We start from the raw sequence: 15,277 nt of genomic DNA, 5'->3' as shown, positions 1-15,277 counted from the left end.
AGACGCTTGCTCAGAATCCCATGGACTGCACACCGTACCAACGCTTCGATTCTGAAAGATTCTGGTATCAAAGAGAGATTGTGGTCGACTGTGCAATTGCGAATCCTCAATTGCGAATACTAAAAACAGAATAAAATAAAGATTTAAGTGGGGCTCCCATACAACAAACGTGATTTTTGACCGAAGTTAAGCAACGTCGGGCGGGGTCAGTACTTGGATGGGTGACCGTTTTTTTTGCCGTTTTTTGCATTATGGTACGGGTCCCTTCGTGCGCGAGTCCGACTCGCACTTGCCCGGTTTTTTATATACTTCCTTCTTTATCACTGTAAAATCCCTCTTTGGGTCTTCCTCACCCCCGATGGGTTCAAAACATGTCGCCAATAGCGACGAATTTACGTGATTTGAATCGTCATGTTGTAAATATTTTAAAATGTGTCTCACATAATTTTAAAGAAAGTTTAACTTCGATTACTGTAAAATCCTTTATGAGACACTGAATTCTTTAAAGCCCAATCCCAAGTATCTTCAATAATAAACAGTCTTAAGATATTAAACCTGCTTTGTTCAGCGGTTTTTGCGGATGACTCGGCTAGGTGGACTTTGAAAAGGAGAGATTAAGGAGTAATCTGTGGGATCGAGAATAATGTCATGCTTTGTCCGAACTTCGGGGAATCTAATCGTTTATTAAATACTTCGCCCGGCTTTTTTGGAAGGTATAGAAGTTGCATCATACGAAATTTTTCCATCTTCTTTTGTTTAGTAAATTCTTATAACTGATAGGTAGTCCCAATTTTTGACCATTTTTTAGGGTTCCGTACCCAAAGGGTAAAAACGGGACTCTATTACTAAGACTCCACTGTTCGTCTGTCCGGCTGTCCGCCCGTCTGTCTGTCTGTCACCAGGCTGTATCTTATGAACCGTGATAGCTAGACAGTTGAAATTTTCACAGATGACGTATTTCTGTTGCCGCTATAACAACAAATACTAAAAAGTTCGGAACCCTCGGTGGGCGAGTCCGACTCGCACTTGTCAGCTTTTTTTTTCGTTATATTTGGATGAATTTTGGCAGATTTGTAGAGCTCCTCATTCTGGGCAGTTGAGTAGGTACTCGTTTTCTATATGTGGCTATAACACAAAAAAAAACGAACTAACGGACATACAGACTACACTTACAATATGTGACAATAAGTAGCCCGATTTTATCCTAAGAAGGATTCTATTACAACTCTCCTCTAAGATCTCTGAAAGCACTCCAAACCGGCGACCTATGTTGACAGTCGTCCACTACTGTTGATATACCCAACAACCTTACCAATACCATCTCTACAACCCATTATCAATCCAAATACTCTTGCAATAGAGGTGGCTATAGAAGCTGGATTAAGTTTGTAAAGACGTACAATACGGCATCGGTATTCGATATCGAAAACGGCGTAAGCGACTCTTTTGTTCATTGGACGGGGATAGTTACTTTGAATTGAGCTTTTAGCTGTGTAAGATCATAACTATGTACATACCATATTTAATATTGAACCCGTATCGAGACTAGACAGTCAAAATGATGTTCGATACACAAAGTGTATAGAAGATATCGTATCACGTAAGAGCATTGTTAGTTCGTATGAAGTCCTGATTGGGAATAGTTTGGATGTGTGTGGTTACGATTTTCCATCACCAAAAACTAATGATAAAAAATATTAATTATCTTTCCGTAAAAATATTACTTAAGCCGGATTTACATTACGAGATTTTTGACGTGAAATTGATTTCGTGACATTTACGACCCCGACACTATCATGAATCTGACATGACTTGTAATGAAACTCCAGCGTTCGTTCCAGTCCGGTCATGATAGTCTTAAATCTCGCCACACACTTATCAGTATTTTACATCATTACTTTTCACGGGGAGTTTTAAGTTATTATTTTCCTAACCGTTTGGCTTAGTAAATATGAAGAATAATAAGTCGCAGTGGAATATCGAGGAATATATTTGATACATAAAATCAGATGACTGACGGTTGATTGTACAGACATTACAACAACAACGGTTTCATAGCAACCTACCAACAAAATAAGTATAAAATTGTTATATGTAAAAGATATTTTGCTGCAATTACACATACTTATACCTGGTTATGATGCAGGGCAGCGCCATCTGTCGTAAAGACTGCATCGGACATGGGCACGCAAAGCTGCGCCTCATTTACCGATATTGTGTTGCGTAACGTCGCGATACTCGATAACACTAGTCAGGGGAAGCCTATCGATAAAAAATTTAATAAAGAAAAATTTGATACAACAAAACAGTGAACATGTCTGTAGGCCATAGCCTAGCCAGTGTCCCAAACTAAATGATCATAATCGGCGGGAGGATTCAGTGAAATAGGCCTAGATCAAAACAGGTCTTCATAGCCTATAGGTTACAGATACGTGACCCCACAACGAAGATAGCTATTAGATATTAATGTGGGTTGACAAAGCTTGTTGTTTGACTTGACTACTTAAAAGTTTCGCGCGCTAGATAGGTCCTATGTTTTCTAATCCGATGGTGTGACCACGATCAGTGAAACCAGGGTTGAAAAGCCGTATTTAAATGTAAATAAACCCCGAAAATATAAATGGTTTTAGTATTTTAGTCACTGATGCATAAAATGATGACCGCCGCCATTTTATCAGGACTTCTTAGATACATGGCACACCATGAATAAGCGGGCACGTCACTCGTTTCTTCCCAGAACGTGCAGAATGTGGAAAGAGTTACCCGAGGTATTTCCTTGCACTTCAACTTGGGGTTCTTCAAGAAGCGGATATTTAGAGTTCTCAAGGGCTGAAGCGGCGCCTCTGTTGCTTATATCTATGGGCGACCGCTTACCATCAGGTAGCTCGTCTACTCGTTTGTTGACTATCACATAAAAAAATGTGATCAGCGAAGAATAATAATAGTAGTAAATATCAATAGTATCAGGTAGGTCCCAGGTATTGCTGGTGCGACATGGTGGTGGCGGATCTGCACGAACTTCGAGTCAACAATTGGCGCGAGGTCGCACAAGACTGAGAAAAGTGGCGCTGTCTTGTGTCGGAGACCAAGTCTCATTTTGGGTCGCTGAGCCAACGGAGTGAGGTAGTAAGTAAATATATATCATCATCATCTGGCTCTTGTCGGTAGAGTAATCGTCATTCCGTTCTCTCTGCCACTGTTTAGAGCTCCTGATACGTCACCACGTTGATTTCCTCTTTGGCCTGGTCCAAATACGCACATCTTGGTCTTCCTCTGCCTTTCTTTTTTCTATTCTTCCCTCAATAATAAATAATTGAAGGAAGAATAAAATTGTATACCTTTAAACGAGCAATTCTTGTATATTATATATATATATTTATTTCGGGGATCTCGGAAACGGCTCTAACGATTTCGATGAAATTTTCTATGCGGGGGTTTTCGGGGGCGAAAAATCGATCTAGCTAGGTCTTATCTCTGGGAAAACGCGCATTTTTGAGTTTTTATATGTTTTCCGAGCAAAGCTCGGTCTCCCAGATGTTTTATTATTAAATATCGATAGTTCGTAATCGGATATAGAGGAGCCCATCCCTATGGGAAGCTGCCGGCATTAACGATCACTGCAACTGTCCGAGCCTGCCGCTAATGTGCAGCGGATCGATCCCGGTACATCCGAGCACACAATGTATGTTTACAGTACATCTGGTGCTACATTACGATACCAGGTGCTATAATAAGCACATTACGTAACTACGTAGAAAATATCAACGGACGTATATACTGTAAAACGTTGTACGATACACGTACGAATAGGTATTTTCGCACTTGCCTCGTAAATAACTAATAGTAGTTAGTACCTAACGAAGTTACTCTGTGATTTTGTAGTAGAAGCTGGGGTTTGGGACTAACACTAGTTTAGAATATTATATTACATTTCTACTATTGTTTAGAAATCTAATATATTTTAAGTAATTAAAACGGATTCAATAGGCATACAGTAACAGGCGTCGCCAATAAAAAAAAAAACCATTGTACCTATGGACCATAACATTATTTTTCTTTAACTAACCGGTTTTTAAATACCGGTAAAATACTGGTTAAAATACCGGTATTTTATAATGTTTCTCTTATAAATATCGGAATGAAAAATACCGTTACGCGAAAATACCGGTAATTTAATCCGTATATATAATAAATCAACTTCATGCTACCAAGCCTTTAACCATCCGTCTGAGAGCTACGACGCCACAGACAGACAGACAGACATTGGTCTCAAACATTATAACCCCTCTTTTTGCGCCGGTGATTAAAAATAAAAAATCAATGCTTAGGAAAATACAAAACAAATACAATAGGCCCTGTGCATGAACTATAGGGGACAGCATAGGTGCCGTCAGATTTATGGCGCGAGGCGTAAATGTGTCGTTTATGCTTCCGATGTAGCCCACAAGATGGCAGAACCTACTATGCACAAGGAAACGTACCGACGAGAACGGTAGATGGTAGCACTTGCTTTGGCAATGTTCATGTGCATATATGTTTCCGATTCAAGCCACAAGATGGCAGACCCTCCAACGCGCACGGTCCTTATACCGAAAACTAAAATTTCTAAAGCTTTCAACACAAATCACTATTCGCTCCACGTACTAATATACTTTCCAGCCAATTGTTGTGTGTTTTTTATTTCGTTCACTTTGCGCTTTGTGCGCGACAGTACCAATCAATGGGAACCCATTCACCGATACTGTGACGCACACACGCGCGTTATTAATATGAAAGCGTTTGGTACATGGGAAATGGAATTGAATTGTAGCCATTTTATTTTGACACAATGGTTAGCAACGCGACATTACTTTCGATTGCTTTGCTGCCGAAAATGTCTAAATCCGTCACAATAAGCAATAAACGTGTAACAAAAAACCGGACAAGTCCGATCATGAGATACTTACAGCCTGGTGACAACCAGACGGACAGTAGAGTCTTAGTAATAGGGACCAAGGATGCTGGCGGCATTTCCTCGCTGTATCGCAGTGCTGATGCGTGAAATTGATTTCGTGACATTAGTTTTATCAACAGTTTCACGTGTAATTTAATATTTTCGAAATTCATGCATTAATTTCACGAAAGCAAATAAATTTCGTGCCCTGCGCGATTTTTTGGTGAAATTAGTGTCATGCAATTAATGTCGTAGTGTAAATGCGACGTGAAAACTTAGTGTCGCGAAAGTGTCTGCTGTGCGGACGTGAAACTTCGAAGCTGAGATGGGGCCATGGTCACTGCAATACTGTGAATTTCACAACACTAACTATTTCACGAAATTACTTTCGCATATATCAAAACTACTTTCGTGAAACTGATTTCGTAATGTAAATCTCGCTACTGTACGTTGTTGCCGCCGCTGTATTTTACAATTTACATGATAAAATAAGTGTCACTCTTCAAAGAAATTTCACGCACACCAATAAATGCAAGCAAATGGCTTAGGACCGACTGGTGTTTGATGACACAACTCAAAGTAGTATCAAAATGAGATGAAAACCATATCCAATTGTAAATCAGAATCGGTTTCAATATGTCCCATTGACGACACTTAGCCTTCAGAGCTTCCGGAGTGCGAGAACTTTTCCTAGCTCTAAATCGCTGGGAGAATGAAAATGGAATCTCTTAGCGTGATGTGAGCAATTGAGCATATATTTAGTACTTGTCGAGCTGAGAAAGATCTGACATGGAATTATTGACTCGAATAGGTATCTGAGGGTAGGTAGGTATATGCCATATTTCATGCTGCTACGTGAAAATAGGCTTAAGCCCACTGACGTCCAGTTTATTGCGGGTACGGTTTTTTGCAGGATCCCGTTTTAGTAGTATATGTGCTAATATAGTAACTTTCACACGAGGATTCTGTTTGCGGGATCCTGCATGCATACTACAGAAAACGGGATCCTGCAAAAACCTGGACGTCAATGGGAAACAGCTCTTAAGGGGCCCAGGGGGTTAACAGTCCGCCGGACGGTATCGGCCTGTCAGTTAGAACAAAATTTTGACAGTTCCGAACAACTGACAGGCCGTGGACTATACCATCTGGTGGACTGTTAATCAGTGGGCCCCTTAATGAGGCTTTCTCTTACTTTTTAGTAACATAACTACCTACTTACACAGATTCAGAATCCCAACGACTTCTTTTTGCCCTACTACGGAAAGGGTTATGATTTTAGTAATTTATGTACAGTCGCCATCAGATATATAGGAGCGGCCAAGGTGTTCACAATATCTGAACGCGCGCTCTAACGCCCTGACAATAGAGGCGTGTTCCGATATTTGTGAGCACCTTGGCCGCTCCGATATATCTGATGGCGACTGTAGGTACCTTTGTATGTGGATAGTGGGTAAGATTATCTGACATGTTCTATCGTAGTTTAAAAGCTATTGAGCTGATTTTATGGTTATTATTTACATTCGGGGTCCCTTTGTTTCACATAAAATTTTAAGTCATAATGTATTGTTTGTCATATTATCATTACTCCTAAAACTGAAACCGTTAACTTTTCAGGATTTTCGTAAGGCTATCCTATATATAGGTTAGGTTAGGTTTGTTTTATGGCAATCCTGAAAAGTTACGCGTTTCTGAACCATTCAAATTATGACTAACAAAAATGTGGACAAACAATACATTATTAAAACGTTTTGGGAAACATTAGAGACCCGTTCCATTCACTATAGGCTATAGGTATTTAATATATGTAAGTATTAAGGACGCGTTTGATGTAGGCTACATTTTGACGTGATAACGTCTTATAAATCGATGAACACCGGTAGCATGCACGAAAAAGTGTCACGTTGTGGACAGATCATGGTAACGTTGTGGACAGATCTCCATGGTAACGTTACGTACTCGTAATGTACGTAATGGTAATGTTTTCTTAGATATGACGTTATCACGCAAAATTATTATCGTTAGTAAACCGACTATTATACAGGTAACCATATTTTTTAAGAGCATCTTGGTGATAATAATAATGTACTTATCTATTACGAAATTCAAACATTTTGTTTGTTTTTTGAGTCGTTTTCAAATAGTTTTAAAGCTGGCTTAATTAAAGAACTATTAGTGGTTGAATTAAAGGACTAAAAGCGTCAGAATTTATGTCAAAGGACTTTAAGTCTAACGAGTTTACTAACTTTGCAAACTCGCATCGTTATTATTTTGTTTATTTCTACCGACTGTGAGTTATTTTAGAAATCATTAATATTTTGTTAGTTTGTAATAACTAATAACAATCCGAGTAGATTGAATACAATCTAAATTTATTTAACCATAATAAACATATTTAGTTACAAATAATAAATTAAAAGTCATGTACGCAAATTAAAAGAACAAACACAACGTAAATACTAATAAATACACAATTTGTCAAAATTAAATTTTACAACTCAAAATTTAATTACAATTAAAACTTTTACAATTAAAATGAAATTGAATAAAAATTAGAACTAAAACACACCTATAAAAACCCCGATCATAAAAAAGTTGTTTGTTAGTTCAATCTTGGAAGCTAAATTTGACTCACTTCCCGATTTCCGATTGAGCTGAAATTATGCATAAGTATGTAAATCGGATGACAATGCAATATTATGATGACATGGAGCTGATCTGATAATGGAGACAGGAGGTGGCCATGAGAATTCTGTGATAAAACAACGCAAATTAAAAGAACAAACACAAGGTAAATACTAATAAATACACAATTTGTCAAAATTAAATTTTACAACTTAAAATTGAATTACAATTAAAACTTTTACAATTAAAATTAAATTAAATAAAAATTAGAACTAAAACACACCTATAAAACCCCGATCATAAAAAAGTTGTTTGTTAGTTCAATCTTGGAAGCTAAATTTGACTCACTTCCCGATTTCCGATTGAGCTGAAATTTTGCATAAGTATGTAAATCGGATGACAATGCAATATTATGATGACGTGGAGCTGATCTGATAATGGACACAGGAGGTGGCCATGGGAACTCTGTGATAAAACAACGCTAACTAATTGTGCGGTGTTGTTAGAATTATCTCGATAAGTATTAGTTTCCTGTGGAAAGAAAAGTACAGTCAGCGATAAAAGCTTGTACCAAACATGATATTTTGTCAAAAACTTAAGTTCTTAAATCTGATTTACCCGTGGCCGATCACCAACCTCATTAAATTATAAATAACTTTTAACGAGTTTAGCTGTAATTCGATACAGCAAGTGTTAAACTAAGTTTTAATGAGGTTGTCCTTGTGACGAGAAATGGATTCTCAATTCAATGTAAGATTTTATCGATATCGCTTGACAAAGAAATATAATTTAATAAAGGCCAAATCTGACTCTACAAGATTGTAAGGTCAGAGAATTTAATTTCAGTACCATTTCGTAGGGGCCGTGTCGTATCAGGCAGGACGCTAAAGGATGAGGATGACTCACGCTAGACCGGGCCGGGGCCGGTTCGGAGCTTCCGACGCATCGTTTTCTATGGAAAGCACCACGTGATCACCGATCAGCCGTCATATGTCACATGTCAAATGTTGATGTTTGATGTTTGATGTTTGATAGAAAATAACGTGTCGGTCGTCACGGCCGAGCCCGGTCCGGTCTAGCGTGAGTCATCCTTAAATGGCTGGCTTCGGATCGACCAAGGTGGAGACAACTCCATCAAGCTGCGCCATAGACTAGGAATCCTCTAGACCGAGTTTAGAGCAATTATTTCATGCAACCGATGATGCCAAAAATGCGGGGGTGCGCGGCAAGACAAGACAAGAGCCCAGTTCTTAAATTGAATGACCATTTCGTACCTTGTCACCTTATCACAGTGACAATAGTATGAGGATAGCGACTTTCATATTGATTGACGTTCGACGTGTTGCCTCCCTGTCACACTTACGTACAAATTTACAAGTGCGACAGAGAGGCAACACGTCGAACGTGGTTTGCGGTAGGCCCTCAGTATTGCAGCGCCACATTACTTCCGACTGCATTACTGCCGCAGTAACGCTGGTGTGGTTCAAATCCAAATGGGACCTTTATTGTCACTTTAGTAATTTCTGCTTTTTTGAAAAAAAAAACGTACCTACCTGTTTTAATTACCTAACTGAAACGAGTTTTATAATATAATAAAGCATTGCCCGCTTTCATTTAAGCACACTGTTGCTGTTTGCGATTAATTTTAACAATAAAAGCCACGATTACCGACACCGAAACATCACGTAAAAAGTTACCGACTCGCAAACCTTGAATCATCGGAATTTTATAACAAAAATGAAATGCGACCAGTCAACCTTGACCCCTCAAAACCGTCTCATACTCAACAAGGACCCTTTAAAATTATACAAAACGATGAAAGGGGGAGGTCTAGCTAAATTGGTTTCATGCCAAAATACCCAACAAAGACAAGCGCAGGACAAAAAATTTCGCCAAATATTTGTTAAGAAAATGGAGTACCTTTTGAAGACTTGTTACAGAGTGATGGTAAATAAAAATAAAGAGGCGAGAGCCGATGTTTACTGAACACTGACTGGTTACAACTTTCACAATACGTTTTATTAATATATAAAAGTGAGTTTAGTAAGTGATAAAACGTTTTCTTTCGTTGTTGGTAAATGTTTATCTTTTGCTATCACTCATTTTGAACTCATATCGAGTGTTTAAAGTTGTCATAAACGACATCAATCCCGAAGGTTGCCAAGCATATTATTAAACCACTGTTCATCTGTCAGCACGTTGAATACCAGGCGCCGTATATACTATAAGGTGTAACTAGTGCTCGACATGCTAATGCCCATTAGATGACACCTTGCTGTCACCTCTATTGACAATGACTTAAGTTTCAAGATGACATGTACTGCGACCGCGTCGAGCACCAGTACGTTTACCTTACAGTAAATTTTCACAGATTATATATTTTTTGTAAGCTACCAGTACCTAAACTTGGCCTATTTTTTTTTTGTTTCTGTGTTGTGGGATGTTACGGCACCCCTCTTGAGTACCATTCTATAGCCGACTATCTACTTACACATTTGTAGTAAATGCTACGTGTATCCACCAAGAATATACAGTAGGTATCTAAGGGAATTAATTTCACGTCTTTTTATTTTTTGCTTCTAAACAACAAAGACTGATAATTGTTATTCCATCTTCGTTAAAATTGTAATACTTAAAAAATAATTATACGACTATACGTACCAAACTAAAGGGCCCTTATCATTCGCAGTGATTCAGAGCAAACTTTATCTGTTCTCGATTCCTCTGTCTTTTATTAGTTCACAAGTTGTTCCAATTCATAGCTTTATCAGTGTCGCGGACAACTTAGACGCATATTCGACGTGTTGCCTCACTGTTGCACTTGTAAATTCGTACGTAAGTGTGACAGGGAGGCAACACGTCGAACGTGGTTCGCGGTAGGCCCTCAGATTCTATTGCAGCAGCTCTCATGAATCGACTTACCTGTGTGGTGTTGAATGTCGAGTTGTATCGTATTTTGACTACATTTATTTTTGAATATTTGGAAAGTTACATTTTTTAGTCTGCCTGCCTATATGTCTTTGTCAAACTTTGTACTTTCTGTGCTCTTTTGTTTTTAAAAGTCTTATTTAAACTTGTGAGGAAGTTTTTTGCTATTTAACCTCGTAAGGCCCAAGCTATTTTTAGGACGTTTATCATATCTACCCAAGGGCCTAATTTTAGGTACTTATACTAGCGGCCCAGACCTTCTACTTGCTATAAAATCTGAAATTGGCATATTTTTAGCTGAAGTCTTATTAAGTACTGTAAATGTAAGTATTATGAATAAAATTAATTTAAAATTACTCGAAAAAAAAATGTCCTATTTTTAGGTCACTGGGATTATATTTTGTGAATATTTGTTATTTTATCTAGTCATTACATTTGCAATAAACCAATGAAATAGCTGTGAATCATTAAATAAAAACGAACATACATATTTCATAATTATTTTTATTTATGTAGGTAGTACATTACAGTTGTACAAAAAATCTAAACTTATGTATTCTAAACATCAACAAAAAGCACTTTCTTCTAAAATATTATCACATCAGCCTCAACTTTGTTTAACAATTGCACTTTAGTCTTTATTAAGGATGAGATCAAGTTTCTCACATTACTTATATAAACAATTAAACATCATAAAAAAGAAATTCGAGTCCTTGAATTTCCACGAGAACGGCGTGAAATGTGAGATTCTGCAGGCGTGACATTTTTATTTCCAACCGAAGCAGTAACCATCTGGGTCTCTGGAGGAACTAGTTCATTTTCATCTTCAGATGACGAAGATGTTGAGGAGTAAGAAGGCTGATCACGTCTCGGGGGTTGAAAATCCACATCAAATATGTCATCATCGTAATCACTTATTTCTAAGTCGGATTCGTTTAGATTTAAATAATTTTCTAATTCTGCATCCCTCAAGCCTGTAACAATGCAACACTCGGAATAAACGCCCGAAGTCCCAAATTTATGACAAAACAATTATATTGTACTAATGCAATAACATTCCATCGACCTAATTTTAGGACATCGAAATTTACTCGCATCTCCTGCTCGAAATAAATAATAGCGGAAAAAAATTTTTAGTGATCGTCATAATACAGAGCTTAAATAAGTATTTTTAATTAAATTTAGGTTAAAATAATTTAAGATTCTGGTGAAAAAAACGGATTTACTTACAACGTTTTCGCGAGGACGCCATCTTCCCAACATCCGCGTGCCAAAAGACTGTCATTTGATTGTCAAACGTCAAACTGACAGGTAATCATAATAGCTGCGTTCAGTTCCGCCATATTTAAGAAATAAAGGTTTCTTTACACGCAAAGATTTAGGATCGGTACGTGTCAGAAGTGAATGACCTAATTTTAGGACTCTGGGCCGCTAATTGATAAATTAATATAGTTGCTTGGGCCGGAAGGACTACATTTCTCAGTCCTAAAAATGGGACGTTGGGCCTTACGAGGCTATATCTACATTTATGTTTTTAAATGAAATCGGGGGATAACACGATGGCAGTCATCATTACTTCTGCTGAGGGTGTTCCAGCTTCGATCGCGCCACTACGTGCACTTCAACTCTTTTGTGGTGCGCGTGCCGCGACCGCTGCAGGGGACCATCGAGTGCGCCGTCTTCTGGCCGAAAGGTGTCGTGTTTCGGAGGTTCCGGGGCAAACTGCCGAATCCGACACAAGAGCAGCCGATGCAACGGAGCCACGCCGTTTTGTCGACTAAATAGTGTTTAGTTTTAAGTTTATAAAATACATATGTATGTTAGTCTGTAAGGTATTTGTAATATGGGCCTTGTTGCCTGAATTAAAATTATAAATAAATAAATTACTTATCAACAATAGGCGATGAGGTCGTATGGAATTATTATATCATATTGTTATTTTAAAGATTAAATAGGTATTAAGATCTTAAAGATCGGCATCGCACTTAGAACCCCTCTGGTGTTGGTGGTGTCCAAGGGCGACGGTAATCGCTTACCATCAGGCGATTCGTCTGCTCGGTCACCTCCTTTATCAAAAAACGTCTTACTTTCCGAATTAAAAAAATAAAGCTGTCAAAATACGATACGACTCGACACCACACGAGTAAGTCGATTCATGAGAGCTGGTGCAAAAGTTTTACTAAACTGTTAATACTAGGAACATAGAAACTTAACGCCAATTTCTGAAAACCAATCTCTACACCCAGCCTCAAATTTGCATGCCCATATAAATGAATTCATTTACAATGTGTCCATGCAATTTTACAGCTTGCCGTACGTTATTACAAAAAACAGCGTGTCAAAAAACAAGTGAACAGCGCCATCTCAGCATCTGAAAAGTCGAACAATGACGTCACACGTGCAAAAGGCTGGAAGCCGACGGATGCAGCGGCTGGCCCTTTGTTTCGAGGGAATTTACCGCCAACCGGGGTTAGGGCTGTGTCAAAGGTTTTCTGGCTTTGATATTTTTTTGTACCAATAGTCCAATTCAAATTTAACCATTTGTTACGGTTTTGAACTGGTTTTGATTCGACCTAGAGTCCTAGACGATCGTCTGGTTTTTAGCGAAAATCACGCATGATTTTCACTTTGTTTCGCATGCACCAATCAGCGTGAGCGATCTTCAAGGTCGCCGCGTCTGTCTGTGTCTATGTATGTTCCCGATAAACTCAAAAACTACTGAACGGATTTTCATGCAGTTTTCACCTATCAATAGAGTGATTCTTGAGGAAGGTTTAAAGTGTATAATTTGTTAAGTTTCTGTGTAACCCGTGCGAAGCCAGGGCGGGTAGCTTGTAAGATTAATATCTCGGCGTATTTGGCTTGTCTGTAATGCCGAGTAAATATATTGTTAGTAAATAATAATATAATTATGACATATTATCTGAAAACGACCGAGACCTTCGAGCAGAACCCTGCAAGGGCACTGAGGCATCTGCCAACAATGTGACGTAACCAAGCACGCCATCACCGCGACATACATACATAACATACGAACATACCTTAACATAGCATACATAACATTAGAGTCAGAGGTCAAATAAGTTAATATAAATATAGCAAGTGTATGTTACTGAAGTAGATGTCATATTTTCTTGTCTTTCTCATCACGGAACAATGGTGTTCCGGACCTTTGGGAGGCATGCGCGGAGCCGAAGCCAACACGTAGAGGCCCTTTTGACACTTTAATGAAATGTAAGGGGTACACCGAGCGGATGCTGCCCTTGCCCGTGTCATGGGACGCACGCAGAGGCAGCACCCGCCAGGGTGTAAGGGCTATTGAGAGTTGATGGAATCTAAAATGAACTAGGTTATTGGGTGAAAGCGATGGACTAAGTACTGAGCTATGGGGTAAAAAAACCGGACGCCTGCCTAATAAAACGGTATGCAATTTTATTTCCGGCAGACGGTGACTCGCCCTCACAAGATGGGCCCCCACAAAAAGCGACATCTAGGATGGCTCAAGGGCAACACCGGTGTGAGCGGCTCAGGGGTGTCGAGAGGTGTGCGCCGCTTTCTACCCAGTGGCTGTTAACAGCCACTGTGCCAACTCGCGTCTTATGCATATTTCACTTCCACCCCTGGAGCTTATAGCTCTAACGACTCCACTCTGGCCGGCCGGCTAAGGCAAGCCAGAGGCAGAGAAACCTGTCCCACCCACCCTCCTTGCGGGTAACAGAACTCCCCAGGAGCACTCGGGTACGTGAGGTCGCTACTCCCCAACAGCTCGCCACAAGCTGCCCTGCGTTGACTGATTGCACTGGTAAAACCAGCGGGCGATGGGGTCGTCACATCCCTACGCCTGACATATTTTCTTAATTATTAACATCATATGGGACTAGTCCTGAAATAAATATTATTCATTCATTCATTCATTATACTAAAGAGAAAGAAGTCGGTTCTATAACTTCAAACTTCAAATAGGTACCTTCAATTTATTTTTTTCGCATATCATACAAAATACTCGTACAGGGTGTTTTTGTTAATATCTGACCATACTTTGAGGGATAAATATATAGGTCATCCTGTTAAAAAAAATGTTAGGCATATCCTGGACAGCGCGTCGCACTAATGTGTCTATTCTGCAGGAGCTCAAGATTCAGACTCGTCTTTCTGTTATTTGCCGTGGGAGAATGCTTGGCTTTTTTGGGCACTTGGCCCGGCGTGAGCCTGATAGCTTGGAAAAGGCTCTGCTAGTTGGGCCTGTTGAAGGTCATCGAAAACAGAGAGGGATACCCCGCACGCTGGTTCAACGCCATTCAAGAGGTTACACGCGAGGGTTTCCAGGGTTCCTTAAGGAAGGCAATGAATCGGCCCGGATGGAGAGCACTACAGCACAGAGCGACTTATGGTGGTCACGACCCTCAGACATGAGGATTCGACTAGGAAGGAAGGATATAGGTCATACTGAATAACTTTTAGTATGGGACCAAACCTGAGATCGTGGAAAAAGAATCTGGCGTCGCATACATTTCGGCAATCATATTACAATGTTTTCTTTGGAACAGCAGATTTTGGTATCATGTATACAGGGTATGCGAAACTAACCAACTTTAACCATAATCATATTAATAGATTATTATAATTATTTGGAATAAAATATTAAGAATTTAATAACCTACAGAAGAAAAGGTTTGGTTTAGAGCTGCGGTCGGCAACCTGCGGCCCGCGGGCCGCATGCGGCTCGCGAAACTGTCACTTGCGGCCCCAGAGGCGCCTTGGCTATTTTGTATGTAATAGTGACAAACGACAATG

At 39.3% G+C, this 15,277-nt stretch overlaps 1 protein-coding gene and 1 long non-coding RNA gene across 2 annotated transcripts in view; one reads left to right on the top strand and one right to left on the bottom strand.

The window, feature by feature from the left end:
• The window catches only part of LOC134791984 (bone morphogenetic protein 1), a 130,244-nt gene that overhangs the window by 33,039 nt on the left and 81,928 nt on the right, over positions 1 to 15,277 (top strand). The gene's annotated exons all lie outside the window — the stretch shown is intronic.
• LOC134792044 (uncharacterized) lies at positions 10,970 to 11,866 on the bottom strand. Its single transcript, XR_010144378.1, has 2 exons — positions 11,714 to 11,866; positions 10,970 to 11,457 (listed from the first exon to the last, which is right to left on the bottom strand). It is a non-coding gene; the product is annotated as an uncharacterized LOC134792044 (long non-coding RNA).

This window comes from Cydia splendana, chromosome 7 (genome assembly GCF_910591565.1).
Source record: "Cydia splendana chromosome 7, ilCydSple1.2, whole genome shotgun sequence".
Classification (NCBI taxonomy): Eukaryota; Metazoa; Arthropoda; class Insecta; order Lepidoptera; family Tortricidae; genus Cydia; species Cydia splendana.
Note: the sequence above shows the minus strand (reverse complement) of the source record. Positions and strands in the feature narration are given on the sequence as shown.